This window comes from Mobula birostris, chromosome 3 (assembly GCF_030028105.1).
Source record: "Mobula birostris isolate sMobBir1 chromosome 3, sMobBir1.hap1, whole genome shotgun sequence".
NCBI classification, from domain to species: domain Eukaryota; kingdom Metazoa; phylum Chordata; class Chondrichthyes; order Myliobatiformes; family Myliobatidae; genus Mobula; species Mobula birostris.
In genome coordinates this window covers 87,622,340-87,639,228 of record NC_092372.1, presented here as the reverse complement: position 1 = coordinate 87,639,228, position 16,889 = coordinate 87,622,340, and the positions used below count along the sequence as shown (strand labels likewise).

The window sequence follows — 16,889 nt, the reverse complement described above, 5'->3', positions numbered from 1 at the left end:
GAAGCTTTTCTCCTTTCTTTCAAATACAGACACATGTATAACATGCTCCCCAAGAAAGAATCAATATCAAGATCATCATCTTCGTCTTGTCAAGCTGTCTTGCTGCAGAATAACGATGAGCCGACATGAAGTTGGCAGTTCTTGCCTATTAACTGCTGGGTCCTGGACCTCTGGGATTGAAATTTCTTTTACTCTAAAACCTTTCTTTTGCACAAAATCTTCCGGTTCTTTCTGTGCTTTACACAGCCTCAGCTTCAGCTTCGGTACATCACTTAGTCTGTCTTCTCTTTTCCTTCTTTCAAACTTGATGGCGTTCCACACAATATCCCAGCCTCAGCTTTTAAATTATTAAAACGGTACTGCAGGATTTAATCACCATTGGCACTTAGCTTTGCTGGAACTGCTCTTGCAGCATTTTTGCAGTTGTTTGGTGTATTGCTGAATTTTATCTAACATTTCCCCTGCATAGTGCATACTTATTGGTTGTTCTTGCATAGTTTTGGATTTTTGTGCAATTATTATCAGAGAGTAACTTCTTCCAATTGTTTTGGAAATAAAACCTGTACAAATAAGAGGTTGGTAAAAACCAATCACTGCTGGAAATACATCACAAAATCAATGAGTTGTGGTGAGGCATTAGTAACTTACATCCATATAGATCTTTTCCCCTTATTCCATTCGGAACTTTCCATTATTGACTTCTCCACATAGGGTCAGTTATATACATCAGTAAATATGAGCAATATAATAATTAATATCTAATCATATGAGGCAGCAATTACTCAAATACTTTTTACTTAATACATATTGCTGTATCTATATCTATTAAATTAATTTCTAAATGAAGAAATTCTTTATACCATTTTCGTGATGAACATTTTATTGTACTTTGTAACCTTTCTTAAATTCAAACAGAGAATGTAGGCAATTCTGACGTTGATTGCTTATTCTAATTGTCTTTGAGAAAGTGCAGGTGAGCTGCCTCCTTACATGCAATTCCTGTTAACTGCAGTTTTTTGATTTCATCATAAGCTTTTACGGGTAGAAAAATTCTACTTCCCAATTACTGTTCGAAAACCAGAACTCGACTGTTTACTGTTTTTCATTGATGTTGCCTGGCTTGCTGAGTTCCTCCAGCATTTTGTGGTGTTGCAAGTAATAGTGACTAATCGGTTTCTTGCATGGTTATGTGTTAATTTTATAATTTCATGGTATGCCATCAGCAAACCACCCTAACTGTCCTCCTAAGCTTTGTCAGAAAGCAATTAAGAAGTCAGCTCCATTGATGATAGGCCTGACCAGGTGGCAGATTTCTTTCTCCTGAAGGACATTAAGAAGCCAGATTTTTTTTCATGGCAATTCAATAATCTCTTGGTCATCCTCATTAAAACTAGCTTTTTATTCTTGAATAACTACTTGAATTTAAACCTCGTTAGGCCCAAAGCAGGATTCAAATTAATACTTCCTAATTAATATTCCATGTCTCTAGGCACTAGTCCAGTAACCAAATAATAATGCTTTTGTTGAAGGTTGGGGGGTGGGGGGTTCATAGTTCCCATTGACACATATGGATGCTGAAAAGCCAGGATTGAATGGATGTAGAAGTGATGTTTCCATTGGTGGAAGAGTTTAGTATCTGAGGGCATAGCCTCAGGACATACCTTAATTTTCACTATTTTATTAATGTTAGTTACTGATAGTATATATGTGGCCTTGTCTCTGCAAAATCTCTAAATTCACAGGAAGAACAAGTAAACCAATATCATTGTCCTCCCTCAACCAGCATCGCCATATCTGAGGCACGAATGCACTCAGTTACTCCCCTGGGAAGGCCATGTCTTTCTGACAGCACAACGGCAGGGCCAGTAGAGCCGCTGCCTCACAGTGCCAAAGACACAGGCTCAATCCTGACCTCTAGTGATGTCCCTGTACTTGTGTAGGTTTCCTCCAGGTGATCTGGTTTCCTCCAATACCCCAAAGTTATGCAGGTTGTCGATTAATTTGGAAGTGCTAGTTTACCCTTATAGGTAAGTGAATCCTGGGGAAGGGCGGGAGGAGTCCTGTAGAATCAATGTAGAATTAGCATAAATCAGTAGTTGATGGTCAGCGTGGATTCGGTGAGCTGAAGGACCTGTTTCTCTGCTGTATGTTTCTTCTAAACAGACTTCTGAAACGATTACTCTATCACAAGTAGAGGCTACCTGGCTAACAGAGAAAATGATTCAAGGAAGTGCCTGAAGTTTTCTCGGGAAATGCAACGTTCCCACAGATGCCCTGGCATAACTGCTTAAAAGGAGAAGGAATATTCAATACTCTGATGAGAACTTTGAGGCCAAGCTCAGTGAGCACATAGAACTACTGTGTCAGAAGTGGAAGAGACAAACCACCTCATGAACTACCCAACCACCCATTCCATTAGGCACCTCCCGTCACATTTGTGGAAGACTCTGCTGTTCCCACACTGGTGTCATCAGTCATCTCAGAACCGTAGTGGAAGCCAATCATCCTCAATCCCAAAGTCAAGATATATCACCTTGTGACCTAAAATTGGGGAGGTGCCTCATTTCTAACTCTGAAACAGAAAAGTGAACAAGAAACATGTTTGGATGTAAAATTTAAAATAACCAATTTGATCTCTTGGCTTCAAATGATAATGCCATATTTCCAGGAATAGGGGTGTTCCATGTAGAACTCTTGAAGTTGTACCAATGGCAATGTACATCATGTAAATATTTGGAAAAGGGCTAAATCACGTGGATTCTACAATGAACCTCTATATCCCAAAGCTATGGATAAAAAGAAAAGCACACAGCTTCTTATCGTGATTTAGTTACATGTCGACTCTCGGTCCTCCATTGATCAGCATGTCAAATTTCACTGCTTCAGTTTCGAACTGAAGGAGCAGAGTGCTGCCAGTTCTGATAAAAATGCTGAGCACAAGTTACCACTTTTGAAACAGTGAGAATATTTGAAACACAATCTGCTTTGTGTTTTTGTTTATCCACAAAATAAGTAAGCTTTAGAGATTTGCAAATGAATAATGTTCACACGCTTTGGACCCACATATAGGCCATGGTTCATTGAGCTTTGTGTTTTTCACCACTTCTCGTAAGGACTGCAGTTGCAGCCATATTCTCCAGTCAGCGCCATTTATTTGTTATTGAGCTACAATTCCTTCCTGCAATGTGAAACAATCACATTAACAGACTGCTGCCACATCAGGCAACTTTCTCTCCAAAGCACCCACTAATTCCTGCATTCAATTCTATCACCCTGTGCTGGATGTTTTCTTCCTTAAGGATAAAAATTCTTCTAAAGAGACATATTTAGGGTAGATGGTCAGCCACATCAAATACTGACCCATTATCCAATTGCATAATGGCCATATAACATTAACCTCAAAAATTCTTTTTGAATTTAAGACCTTTCAATCTGCTCACACCTGCTGTAACAATAATGTAGCTATCACCACACTAAATTGCATCCTTTTATATGTAATTGTACCTCACCACTTTTAAACGAGAATGATTTGTGGCCTGGCCAATATGGAATACTGACATCATTAATTATAAAACTTATATCATAGTTCATGGGGACATAAAAAATTCACTTATTTTCCCAAATGCATGAGCTGTAAAGACACCACATTTTGGTCCTTTCCTACAGATAAATGTGTACTCTCACAAGGTTCTTCATGAAAGATTTGGTCTAATTAGCAATCATTCGAGTCAAAAACATAAGAGGGATCTGGAAAGTGAACTTACATAATGAAATGATCTAGTCACACTCTGGGAATTCTCAGATCATTCCCTTCCCTTCCAAATGATGACTGAATTTTATTTCCAGAAACATTTGTTTGAATTTTATATTCACTTTAGAGAACATTCTTCTTGTCTTCCACCAAATATGTATTATTGTTTTGAAGTCACTGTCCATTCTGAAAACATCACAATAATGATTACAGTAATCATGGCAAAAGTATAATGATCTGAGACTATGCAGATTGGATGTTATTTCTATTAATACATCACCCCTTTTGTTCACTTTACTAAAGATGGAACACACCAGTGTCATTAAATTTTCCTGTCTACCCAGTGAGTTCAAAGAAAGTACTGGAAATAGCACCCTAGTGAGTCTGAAAAGAAGGCAGAACATAGACACGTTTGTCTATTTGTTAAAAAGGTTTGCAAGGAATGAGGCCATAGCAAGTTTAGGTGGAGTGCAGGAAGTGGGACCTGATGAATTTAAAGGGACTGTGGAAAACAACATTTGCTCAATGCTAGGTATTGCACTGGTTAAGAGGCTTGAAGACTGTAATGGTTTCCAACAAATCACAGAAAAGTGTGAGGATAAAAATCTGTGCAGTTTATGCATTTATTACAAAAGTAATCTATTTTTGACTGGAGTTATTACAATAGATGGGAACGTGTCTGACCTATTGACTGTTTGGAAATGCACACAATTCAATCAAATCTAATGAAGTGAAGATGATGAAGTGAAAGTACAGGGGCTCCCTGGGTTACAAATGATCTGACTTACAGCAATCTGACTTAATGCAAAATCTCCCATACATTTTTAAAGCCCTTTTCAAGACAGTAATAATGTTTCATGGTATTCATTAATGACTGGATTAAAAAAATTCATTAGTTTAATTATGTGTAGTGTTAGAGTGATTATTCAATGAAATGAAGGAATTAGAGCAAGTGCATGCAGAGTAATATGGTATGAGTAGCTATAGAAAATGGAAATATCTAACTTAGGGAGAAATCGACTTGTTACATAAACTGTGCCCTGCTACATACGTATTTCTACATTGATGTTTAAACATCATAGACTGAGTGTTCCAAAACTTGTTAATGTGTAATACATGCATACCAAAAAAGCATAGAAAATTAAAAGACAATAAAAAAATGATAACGGTAAAATGCTGATATCTACCATTTAATTTTTCAGAAGTCTCAATAGTTCAGCACCTGACACACAGGGTGCTAATTCCTGCATTCTCTCCAACACAATGGGATCCTGGTCACTGTGTCCTCTTGTTCATACAATGGGATCTTGGTCCCCGTGTCCTCTTGTTCATACAATGGGACCCTGGTCCCTGTGTCCTCTTGTTCATACAATGGGATCCTGGTCCCCGTGTCCTCTTGTGCATACATGGGATCCTGGTCCCCGTGTCCTCTTGTTCATACAATGGGATCCTGGTCATCATGTCCTCTTGTTCAAAGAATGGGATCCTGGTCACCGTGTCCTCTTGTTCATACATGGGATCCTGGTTCCCGTGTCCTCTTGCTCATACAATGGGATCCTGGTCACCATGTCCTCTTGTTCATACAATGGGACCCTGGTCCCTGTGTCCTCTTGTTCATACATGGGATCCTGGTCCCCGTGTCCTCTTGTTCATACAATGGGATCCTGGTCCCCGTGTCCTCTTGTTCATACAATGGGATCCTGGTCATCATGTCCTCTTGTTCAAAGAGTGGGATCCTGGTCACCGTGTCCTCTTGTTCATACATGGGATCCTGGTTCCCGTGTCCTCTTGCTCATACAATGGGATCCTGGTCACCATGTCCTCTTGTTCATTCAATGGGATCCTGGTCCCTGTGTCCTCTTGTTCATACAATGGGATCCTGGTTCCTGTATCCTCTTGTTCATACAATGGGATCTTGGTCCCCGTGTCCTCTTGTTCATACAATGGGATCTTGGTCCCCTGTCCTCTTGTTCATACAATGGGATCCTGGTCCCTGAGTCCTCTTGTTCATACAATGGGGTCCTGGTCCCCATGTCCTCTTGTTCATACATGGGATCCTGGTCCCTGTGTCCTCTTGTTCATACAATGCGATCCTGGTCCCTGTGTCCTCTTGTTCATACAATGGGATCCTCGTCCCTGTGTCCTCTTGTTCATACAATGGGATCCTGGTCGCTGTGTCCTCTTGTTCATACAATGGGATCTTGGTCCCCGTGTCCTCTTGTTCATACAATGGGATCTTGGTCCCCGTGTCCTCTTGTTCATACATGGGATCCTGGTCCCCGTGTCCTCTTGTTCGTACAATGGGATCCTGGTCCCTGTGTCCTCTTGTTCATACAATAGGATCCTGGTCCCCGTGTCCTCTTGTTCATACATGGGATCCTGGTCCCTGTGTCCTCTTATTCATACAATGGGATCCTGGTCCCTGTGTCCTCTTGTTCATACAATGGGATCCTGGTCCCTGTGTCCTTTTGTTCATATATGGGATCCTGGTCACCATGTCCCCTTGTTCATACAATGGGGTCCTGGTCCCTGTATCCTCTTGTTCATAGAATGGGATCCTGGTCCCTGTGTCCTCTTGTTCATATAATGGGATCCTGGTCCCTGTGTCCTCTTGTTCATACAGTGGGATCCTGGTTCCAGTGCTCCCCTGAAGCTCTTCTGGGTCCTGTTCCTGTGCTGTCTTCAAACATACATGCTACTATTTTCTGCGTTCCCTTGAATGTTACCAGGTTCACTGGAAAATTTATTACACTGCAGTGCTCTGTAAGATCTAAATTAAGGTGATTTAAAAGAATGTTGTGATAATAATTGAAATAACAAAAGTCCTAAGCATTCTACAAACCTAAGTTAACAGTTTTATTTACTCTCGCAAACTGCTGTTTAAAACTTAGCAGCTTTATGAGATGTTTTCAACGGATCAGGTCAAGTTGGCGATTCACCTCCGAGTGTGAGGGAAACATGCACAGTTAGACATAGTTATTTCTACTACTTAATTTGACTGTAATGAAAAAGCACACCTGGTAATCACAAAAAGAGATGGTTATAAAATAAATCTTCATACAGATGTTGATTGGAATGTAGCATTCCATGCCATAAGCTACATGAGATCTAATTCAAAGGTTTTAAGGACAAATTAAGTAGTTTTATGAAGATATTAGAGTTAGAAGTAACTCTAATATCAGGGAAGTGTGAATAAATGGAGAGAAATACTCAGGTGGCCACCTAATAGACTAAAATAACCTATTTTTCTGTTACAATATTTATAGATTTTGGGATGGATTTGCTGGCTGCTGCAGGGCTGAAGGCATCTACTGCCAAGTGGGAACTTGGTTCAAAGCCACATTTCTGTCTTGCAGGTTGTTTAGTTTATGAGCAGTCAACAGGAACTGAACCCTGCTATAAATTGAGGAAGAACAATACTGCCATGTTTCTTCTAGCGTGCTTGAATTTCAAGTGATTCTGGAATAGCTATGATATACATAATTGTGAATCTGAATAACATGCTTGGTTAGTAAAAACAAGATAGCATTTGATAAGTTGTTTCCCCTGTTTGTCCAGAAGACTAAAAGCGGCAGTGTTCCAGACTTCCTACTTGGGGCACAATTGAACATCCCTTTCATAAATCATGTTAGTTTTTGAAATGTTGTTTTTGCTCAGGTTTCTGTTCCAACTCATTACCTGAAGCGTAAATTCTTCTATTAACCAATGCAAGCAAGCATCATTATAAAAATAGATAGTGCTTGCCTCGCTTCAGGTGGTAACTGAGTGCCCTGCTATTATTGCAGCTGCTCATATGTTTATCAGATAACCATCTTCAGCAAGTGTGGCTAGTTCACCACCTCTGGGTGCCTTAATTTTAAATAAACAAAAATATTTGAAATTTACTGGATGCAGTCAGCAGCTCCTTAGCAATTAAAGCAATTTTTAGGATTATTTAGAAGATGTTTATTAGTGTTCCTTAAAAAAGTCCATTATGAAGTCTTGCTAATGGATGCAACTGGTGGAAACACATCAGGTTCAGATTCCACTGTGCTTTAGAACCACACGCTATTCTTAACAATCAACACATCAAATACAAATGTATGCAAAAAGCCACATGACTTGCCGCCACTCTGATCTCTTCAATTGTTGAAAATGCTGCTGTAATTGGCCCATGATTAGCAGGGAATGCACATGCACTTGGAATTTTATGGCCAATTGTATTGATTTGACCAATTGTGAGCATAATGTGCTGAATGCAATCTATCTGAAGTTCCTGAATTTAATGTTATGCAGCCCCCTATCAAATGTCGCCCCAGATCTAGAACTTACTCCTTAGGCAACCTGAAGTAAAGGAACTGTGATCTCATGGAATTTTTTTTAGTCGACTGAATCTAATGTATGTTTGGGAAAATAAATCAGAACTAACCCAGTCATATAAATATTTGGAGTTGGGAAATTAAGAATTAAGATAACACCCAAGTGAGTCATCTCTGCTGGATTATGATACTTCCAACTGCATTCTACAGTGATTAATTCAGATACAGTATTTAGATCTTGGAATATTAATCTTGTTCTTTACAGCATAGACCTGTGAGCAAAACCAACGCAGAGCCCACTGCAGTGAAACTTTTAAAGTTGACTGAAAATGACATTGTACATTGATAACTTCACCTACTGTTAATACAGCCAGCATAGGACACAACAAATGGACATTATACCCACAAACCTCACCTCACAACTTTTTCTCTGCACTACAGTATTTGTTTAATTTAACTATTTAATATGTGTATCTCTCTCCCTCTACCCCTCCCCCTTCTCTCTCTCTCTCTCTCTCTCTCTCTCTCTCTCTCTCTATATATATATATATATATGAGAGAGAGAGAGAGAGATAGGTAGATAGATACATAGATAGCGAGATAGCTTATATTGCCAGTAATCAGCAGGAACTCAAGAAATGCAGTTACGATCTGTGCAAAGTCATCAAGGCAGCAAAGCAACAATAAGGGGACAAAATCCACACTCAACTCTCCACCAACAACACATGCAGCTTATGGCTGCACACCATTGCTACTTCGAAGCTAAGCGCAGTGGAGTTTACAACATCACTGTCTCTCCCCCAGACGAGCTAAATCTTTTTTATGCTTGGTCCAATGTCGCCAATACAGAGCCCCTGAGGAGACCTACAGCAGATGCAACCTGCACCTTGGTTATCTCTAAGATGGAAGTATGGAGATGTTTAAAACAAGTGGACAGTCGCAAGGCTGCGGGACCGGAAGGCATCCCAGGGCGGGTACTCAGGATGTGCACGGCTCAGCTGGCAGGTGTGATTCAGAGATTTTTAATCTCTCCCTCTCCCAGTGTAGAGTGCCCTCCTGCTTCAAAACATCCACCATTGTTCTGGTACCTAAAAAGACCAAGGTAACATGTCTGAATGTCGCATTCACCTCGATGATAAGCAAATACTTTGAGAGTCTGGTCAAGAATTATATCTGCAGCATGCTACCACACACACTGGACCCGCTACAGTTCACCTACCGACACAACCAATTGGCAAATGACACAATAGCCACAGCTCTACACACTGTCCTTACTGTCCTTCTCCTCACCTGGAGAAGAGGGATGCTTATGTAAGAATGCAATTCTTGGACTACAGTTCAGCATTCAACACCATAATTCCTTCCAGGCTCGACAAGAAGTTCGGAGACCTCGACCTTCACCCTGCCTTATGCAGCTGGATCCTGGACTTCCTGTCAGATCGCTGGCAGGTGGTAAGAGTGGGCTCCCTCACCTCTGCCCCTCTGACCTTCAACACAGGTGCCCCTCAGGGCTGTGAACTAAGCCCCCTCCTTTACTCTCTGTATACCCATGACTGTGTTGCTACCCACAGCTTCAACCTGCTAATTAAATTTGCTGACAACACTACACTGATTAGCCTAATCTCAAATAATAATGAGGCAGCATACAGAGAAGAACTCATCACCCTGACACAGTGGTGTCAAGAAAACAACCTCTCCCTTGATGTCGCAAAAAGAAAGGAGCTGGTTGTGGGCTACAGGAGGAACGGAGACAGGCTCACCCCTATTGACATCAATGGATCTGGGGTTGAGAGGGTGAACAACTTCAAGTTCCTCGGCATCCATATCATCGAGGACCTCACATGGACTGTACATATCGGCTGTGTGGTGAAAAAGGCACAACAGCACCTTTTTCACCTCAGACAGTTGAAGAAGTTTGGTATGGACCCTAAATCCCAAGAACTTTCTGCAGGGGCACAATTGAGAGCATCCTGACTAGCTGCATCACTGCCTGGTATGGGAATTGTACTTCCCTCAATTGCAGGTCTCTCAGAGATTGGTGCAGACAGCCCAGCACATCTGTAGATGTGAACTTCCCACTATTCAGGACATTAACAAAGACAGGTGTGTAAAAAGGGCCTGAAGGATCATCGGGGACCTGAGTCATCCCAACCACAAACTGTTCCAGCTGCTACCATTTGAGAAACGGTACCACAGCATAAAAGCCAGGACCAACAGGTTCCGGGACAGCTTCTTCTACCAGACTGTTCAATTCATGCTAACCAAACTGTATTTCTATGTTATATTGACTATCCTGTTGTACATAATATTTATTATAAATTGGTATAAATTGCACATTTAGACGGAGACGTAACGTAAAGAGTTTTACTCCTCATGTATATGAAGAATGTAAGTAATAAAGTCAATTCAATTCAATTCATATATATTCCTTACTGTAATACAGCTTTTACTATTATGTATTGCAATGTACATTGCAATGCTGCGTAACAATATATTTCACGACATATGTCATTGATAATAAACCTGATTCTGATTCTGAAGGACAGTTGAGACAAATGATAGATTCAGAACTTTGTCAATGCCAACAAAAAGGCAAGCGTGAAATATACTGATCATACTGGGTTTGCCATTTTTACCACTTGTGACAAGGAACAAAGTTCTCAACCAGAAAGTAATTTTTGACAGTCAGAATGAAGATGGCAGTTTATTGCATGCTTCCAAAGCATTATGCCACATTACAAATGAATTACACACTATTTTGCTGCTTTTCATGGTTTTGAGTGTTGCAAAATCATATGCCTTGTCCTTTACTGCTACTCAGGTTTTGTAAATGTATAAAATTAATTCACAGAAATAACATGAGATCAGTGTAGAATGCAGGACAGTCAGCATGGACATGATGGGCAGAAGGGCCCATTTTGATCCTCTCTGGTTCTATGACTCATTGGCTCTTTTTGAATTTAAAAAAAAGGACTAAGGTATTAAACCAAAAAAAAAGAGTGCAAGGAGGCAACTTGAAGAAACAAGCAGGACTCTGGTCAGATCCTTAGCAGTCTGCAAGTCCTATTATATTTAGACCATTTGTTTCACAAAGTGTTTATTTTATAAGATGCCACTGAAAAATTTGGAAAGAAGGCTGATTCCTTCCTTGTCACAATAAGAGACATTATTTTCCCATTTGAATTTTACTATTAAAATACATTATTTAAATTAAATTTAAATATTAGAAAACATAATGATATTAAAATACAAGATGGTGCCGGACTGCGATGTTTGTCAACGTCGTGGCCCACACTTAGTTATTTTCTAGGTTTATATGGATGGTTTGGAGGCATCGTGAAGAGTTACAAGACAGGTTAGGATATAGCAACAGAGATGAGGGAGGGGTTTAGAGGTCGGGGCAGTATTCGGTGTCCAATGTTTGCAGCAAGTTCAGAGCACTCTGCGGTTGAAGGTCAGAGATCCCAGAGATCGGGTTGGCAGGTGCTGAGGAGACTGGTGATTCCCAGATTTGCAAGTTCTGGGTTGGAGGTCCATGGAGGTCTAGAAGTTGAGACCCACAGGTCAAACCCGTGATTGGCAAATCTGGGGTTTGTGGCTCGAAGGACAGTCCAGTGATCAATGAGTCCTAGGTTCGATACCAAAAGATTGAGGTAGTCAGGTGGCCAAGGCTGTGTTTGAAGTCCCGAGCTTGGCAAGTCTAGAGGTTAATGTTTGAGTGGAAGTCCAACACTGGCAAGGCCTGAAGGTCAAAGCCCTGGGGTCGGCTTGTCTGCAGTTCAGAACCCTAATGTCTGTGAGTCTGCATGTCTGAGCCAGGGACTAGAAGTTGGAGGCATGTTGTCTCTGAGTCTGAGTCCAGGGCCAAGGGCTGGAGGGATTGGAGGCCAGTCTGTGTGTGTGAGCGGGTGGTGGGTGGTAAAGTAGCAAAGTGGTTTTCTTTGCTGTTGTCTTGTTTGGTTGTTGCAGCTGTTGGTGTTGATATTGCTGCTGCTTGTGTTGTTCTGCAGAAGACTATGGCATGGTCTGTTGACGCTGGAATTGTGGCAACACTTGCTGGCTACCCCCACTACATCCTTGGGTGTGTTGGTTGTTAATGAAAATGACACATTTCACTATATGTTTTTATATACATATGATAAGTAAATCTGAGTTTGAATAATTCTTTGTTTAATGCTTTATGACAGTAGGACTGATAATTGGGAGTGGAGTATCTCGCAGTATTTTGCTTATCCACTCATAATCTCTTTAGAGCTGCAGGAACCTAACTTTTACTCATGTGTAATGGATTAGCACATCACTCTTCAATGCTGCAGTCTAATACTAGTCACATCCGTAGTAGGAGAAATGCTGGAAACTATTTTTATTAAGGTGGTAACAGGGCATGTGGAAAAGAACAGTAAGATTGAGCAGCATCAACATAGATTTAGGAAAGGGAAATGATGTTTGACAAACTATTGCAATTTATGAGTTGCAACCAGCAGAATAAATGTGGGTAAACCAACTGGCATGGTGCTTTTTGTATATTCAAAGCAACTTTGTTAAGTCACTAAGTTAAGAAGTGCTTTGAGAGGTTGATGATGTAACATATCAACTCCTGCCTAAGAAGTGACTTGGATCTGCTCCAATTTTCCTACCATCACAACTGGTCCACAGCAAAAGCTTTTCATTGGCTTTTTACTCAACCCTGGAACATCTGAACAGCAAAGATGCTAACATCAAGATGTTCTTTATCGACCACAGCTCGACTTTCAATACTATCATCCCCTCAAAAGTAATCAATAAGCTTCAAGACCTTGGCTTCAATACCTCCTTGTGCAATTGGACCCTCGATTCCCTCATTTGCAGACTCCAGTCAGTTCAAACTGACAAAAACATCTCCCCCAAAATCTCCGTCTGCAACTTGCACCACAAGGCTGTGTGTTTAACACCCTGCTCTACTCTCTTCATATTCTGACTGTGAGGCTAAGCTCTGCTCTAACGCCATATTTAAATTTATTAACTGTCATTGACTGAATCAGCATATAGGAGGCAGATTGAAAATCTAGCAGAGTGGTTCCACAACAATAATCTCTCACTCAGTGTCAGCAAGACCAAGGAACTCAATATTGAATTCAGAAAAAGGAAACCATAGGCCCATGAGCCAGTCCTCATCAGAGACTAAGAGGGACAACAACTTTAAAATCTTCAGTGTTATCATTTCAGAGGATCTGTCCTGGGCCAGCACTTAAGTGCAATTACAAAGAAAGCATGGCAGCACCTCTACTTCTTTAGAAGTTTGCGAAGATTTGGCATGACATCTAAAACTTTGACAAACTTCTATAGATGTGTGGTGAAGAATATATCGACTGGCTGCATCACAGCCTGGTATGGGTGCACCAATGCCCTTGAATGGAAAATTCTAAAAAAAAGTAATGGATATGACCTGGTTCATCATGGGTTAATCCCTCCCCAATATTGAGCACACCTACAGAGAGCACAATTGCAGAAAAGCAATATCCATCACCAAGGACCCCCACTATCTTGGCCATACTCTCTTTTCACCGTTACCATCAGGAAGGTACAGGAGCTTCAGGACCCCCACCAACAGGTTCAGAAACAGTTATTACTATTAGACTCTTGAACGAGAGGAGATAAATTCACTCACCCCATCACTGAACTGTTCCCACACCCTAAGGATTCACTTTTAACGATCTCATGTTCTTGATTATTTTTTGCTTATTTATTTATTAAAGGAGGGAGGAGAAGATGGCAGTGTGACACAGCTGTTCCGAATGAATATGGTATGTGTAATTAGGGGGCCGTGCACAATCCGGATTTGATGGAGACAGCCGTGAGAAGCACGGAGGAACACCTGGAGTAACTTCTGAAATACCTGCTTCGCTGCCGCTGCTACTGTGCGATCGAGAATCTCCGGAGACGAAGGCCCCAAATCCTCGGCTTTGCCTATTGCCTGTTGCCGGGGCCGGGGTCGAAGTGCTCGGCAGAGATGGTGCTCGGTGTCGGAGAGCTGGTCAGAGGCTCGGAGTTTTCGGATGGACTCAGAGTCGGACTGTGGTCGGATGTTTCCGGGATGCTGCATTAGCAAATTGGTGGTTTACTGTCTGCGTGAGATGATGGAACTTTCGAGAGACCTTGAGACTTTTACCGTGCCATGGTCTGTTCTTATCAAATTATGGTATTGTTTTGCACTGTTGTAACTTTATGTTATAATTATGTGGTTTTTCTTAGTTTTTAAGTCAGTTTGTCATGTGTTTTTGTGATATCATTCTGGAAAAACATTGAATCATTTCTTAATGCATGCATTACTAAATGACAATAAAAGAGGACTGCGTGTCCTCATAATCTAAATTATTACTATTAGTGTTTTCTTTTTTGTATTTACACAGTTTGCTGTCTTTCACACACTTGCTGTCTGTGTGTCCTATTGAGTGTGGTGTTTCATCACTTCTAATGTATTTCTAGGATTTACTGTGTATGACTGAAAGAAAATGAATCTCAGAGTTGTATATGGTGACATTATGTATATGTACTTTGATAACAAATTTACTTTGAACTTCGATAGGATGCAGATCTAGGCTGAGAAATTGCAGATGGAGTTCAGTTCAGAAAAGTGTGAAGTGACAGAAATTGGAATGTCGAAAATGAAGACAGGATACAGGGTTAGTAGCAGGATTCTTAGAAGCGTGGAGTTGCCGAGCAAGTTCATAAGAGTGGTTAAGACATACAGTGTGTTTGCCTACAGTAGTTGGGGTGGGGGGTGGAGTTCAAAAGCTGTGAGGAAAGGTTGGAGCTCTATAAAACACTGGTTAGACCATATTTGGAGAATGCATAGGAGATTTATCAGGATGAGAGAGCATGTCTTATGATGATAGATTGAGCGAGTTAGGGCTTTTCTCTTTGGAGTGAAGGAGGATGAGAGGTGACTTGAGAAGAGTGTGACAAGTGCATGGAACAAGCATGTATGAGACCAGAGAGTTATGTTCAATGTGATGAACGAATTGGAAGCTAAAAAGGTTGCATTTAGATAACACAAAACTTGAAAGAAATGCTGCTTTGTTGTTCACAGTTTTCATCTTGTTATTGATGTGCAGCATAACATAGCTTCCCACAGGGCTACATTTGAAAATATTGAGACTTCTGGGTACACTTTACATTGAAAGAGCACTCAAGAGATGAGATTAGCAATTTGCTGTTTCACCAAATGTTTAAAAGGGACTTAACAAATGTGTATCCATGTATACACAATCTAGAAATAATTAACATTGTGGTAATTAGTCACATTAATTTACACCACTGCATTAAATTATTTCCTGAGACACATTAGGAAGGATGCCAGCAACTTAAGCTAAAGCATGTGAAACTGCACTTAAGGTTTAAGTAAGTGGTTTTTCTTAGTAACACTACATCAACAAGGCAATTGGCAGCAGAGAAGCAGATCGCCTGGTATAAAGTGAAATCAATTCTGACAGTACACTTAGATTTGTTGTGCCTGTCCTGTGGGTCCAACAAGAGTACACAAAGGTCTATAATGGCATCTGTAATGCATATGCATTCTTCTGGCACTGGCTCACCCAAATACTATCTTAATAAGAACATTTGAAAATAAGAAGAGGATGAAGGCTTTAGGCCCTTCAAATCTATCCTGTCATTCAAAAGGACTAAGGCAGTGGTCCCCAACCTCCGGACCGTGGACTGACACCGGGCCACAAAGTATGCAGGGGTGCAGCGGTAGCCGGAGCACACCCAGTACTGCCATGCAGGGTGCCCAAACTTTTGCTTCAGGCCCTTTTTTGTTATTTTGAAACTGTAAAAGATGGAAATAAATAAGTTTTCTTGCTTAAGATATTAAAGAAATGTGTCATCTTTAACCTTATGCCTTTTGGAAATCAGTTTATCTTTTACTCGCTTAGGTGCCCAAACTTTTGCACACCATTTTATTTATATATATATATAAAATATAATATATATACTGACTGTAATTCAAAGTTGCTGGTGAATGCAGCAGGCCAGGCAGCATCTCTAGGAAGAGGTACAGTCGACGTTTCAGGCCGAGACCCTTCGTCAGGACTAACTGAAGGAAGAGTTAGTAAGAGATTTGAAAGTGGGAGGGGGAGGGGGAGATCCAAAATGATAGGAGAAGACAGGAGGGGGAGGGATGGAGCCAAGAGCTGGACAGGTGATTGGCAAAGGGGATATGAGAGGATCATGGGACAGGAGGTCCCGGGAGAAAGACAAGGGGGGTGGGAACCAGAGGATGGGCAAGGGGTATAGTCAGAGGGACAGAGGGAGAAAAAGGAGAGTGAGAGAAAGAATGTGTGTATAAAAATAAATAACGGATGGGGTACAAGGGGGCGGTGGGGCATTAGCGGAAGTTAGAGAAGTCGATGTTCATGCCATCACCAACTGACGTTCACCAACTGCGACTCCAGCCTTGAACTCCAGGCTGGGTCTTTATGTGCTGCTATTGTGACTCCCGTCTCCCCTTCCCCCACCAATACTCTGCAATCCCGTCTCCTTCAGATCCCATCGTCAGCTCCTGGGTCCTCAGAGGCTCCATCTTCCTCTCACCCCAACCCTCCCCTCTCCACTGGCACCCCCAGCCTCCCCCCTCCCCCCTCTGATCCCAGCTCTCATCCTCTCCAACCTTCAACTGTCCCCAGTAAGGGCCTCACCTTTGTCCCCCTTTGCCCACACCTCAGCGAGTTCCGTGTTTGCCATGATGCGGAACTCTTCTGCCGTCTCCGTCTCCGAGCCTACTTCTTCGGCAAGGACTCTTCCAACCCCACCAAAGACCCCTTCTCCCGTCTTCAACCCTCCTCTTCTTCATCAACACCCCG

At 41.4% G+C, this 16,889-nt stretch overlaps 1 protein-coding gene across 10 annotated transcripts in view; it reads right to left on the bottom strand.

Annotated features, from left to right (window-relative positions):
- Nucleotides 1–16,889, bottom strand: part of ldb2a (LIM domain binding 2a) — a 542,321-nt gene that overhangs the window by 96,651 nt on the left and 428,781 nt on the right. The gene's annotated exons all lie outside the window — the stretch shown is intronic.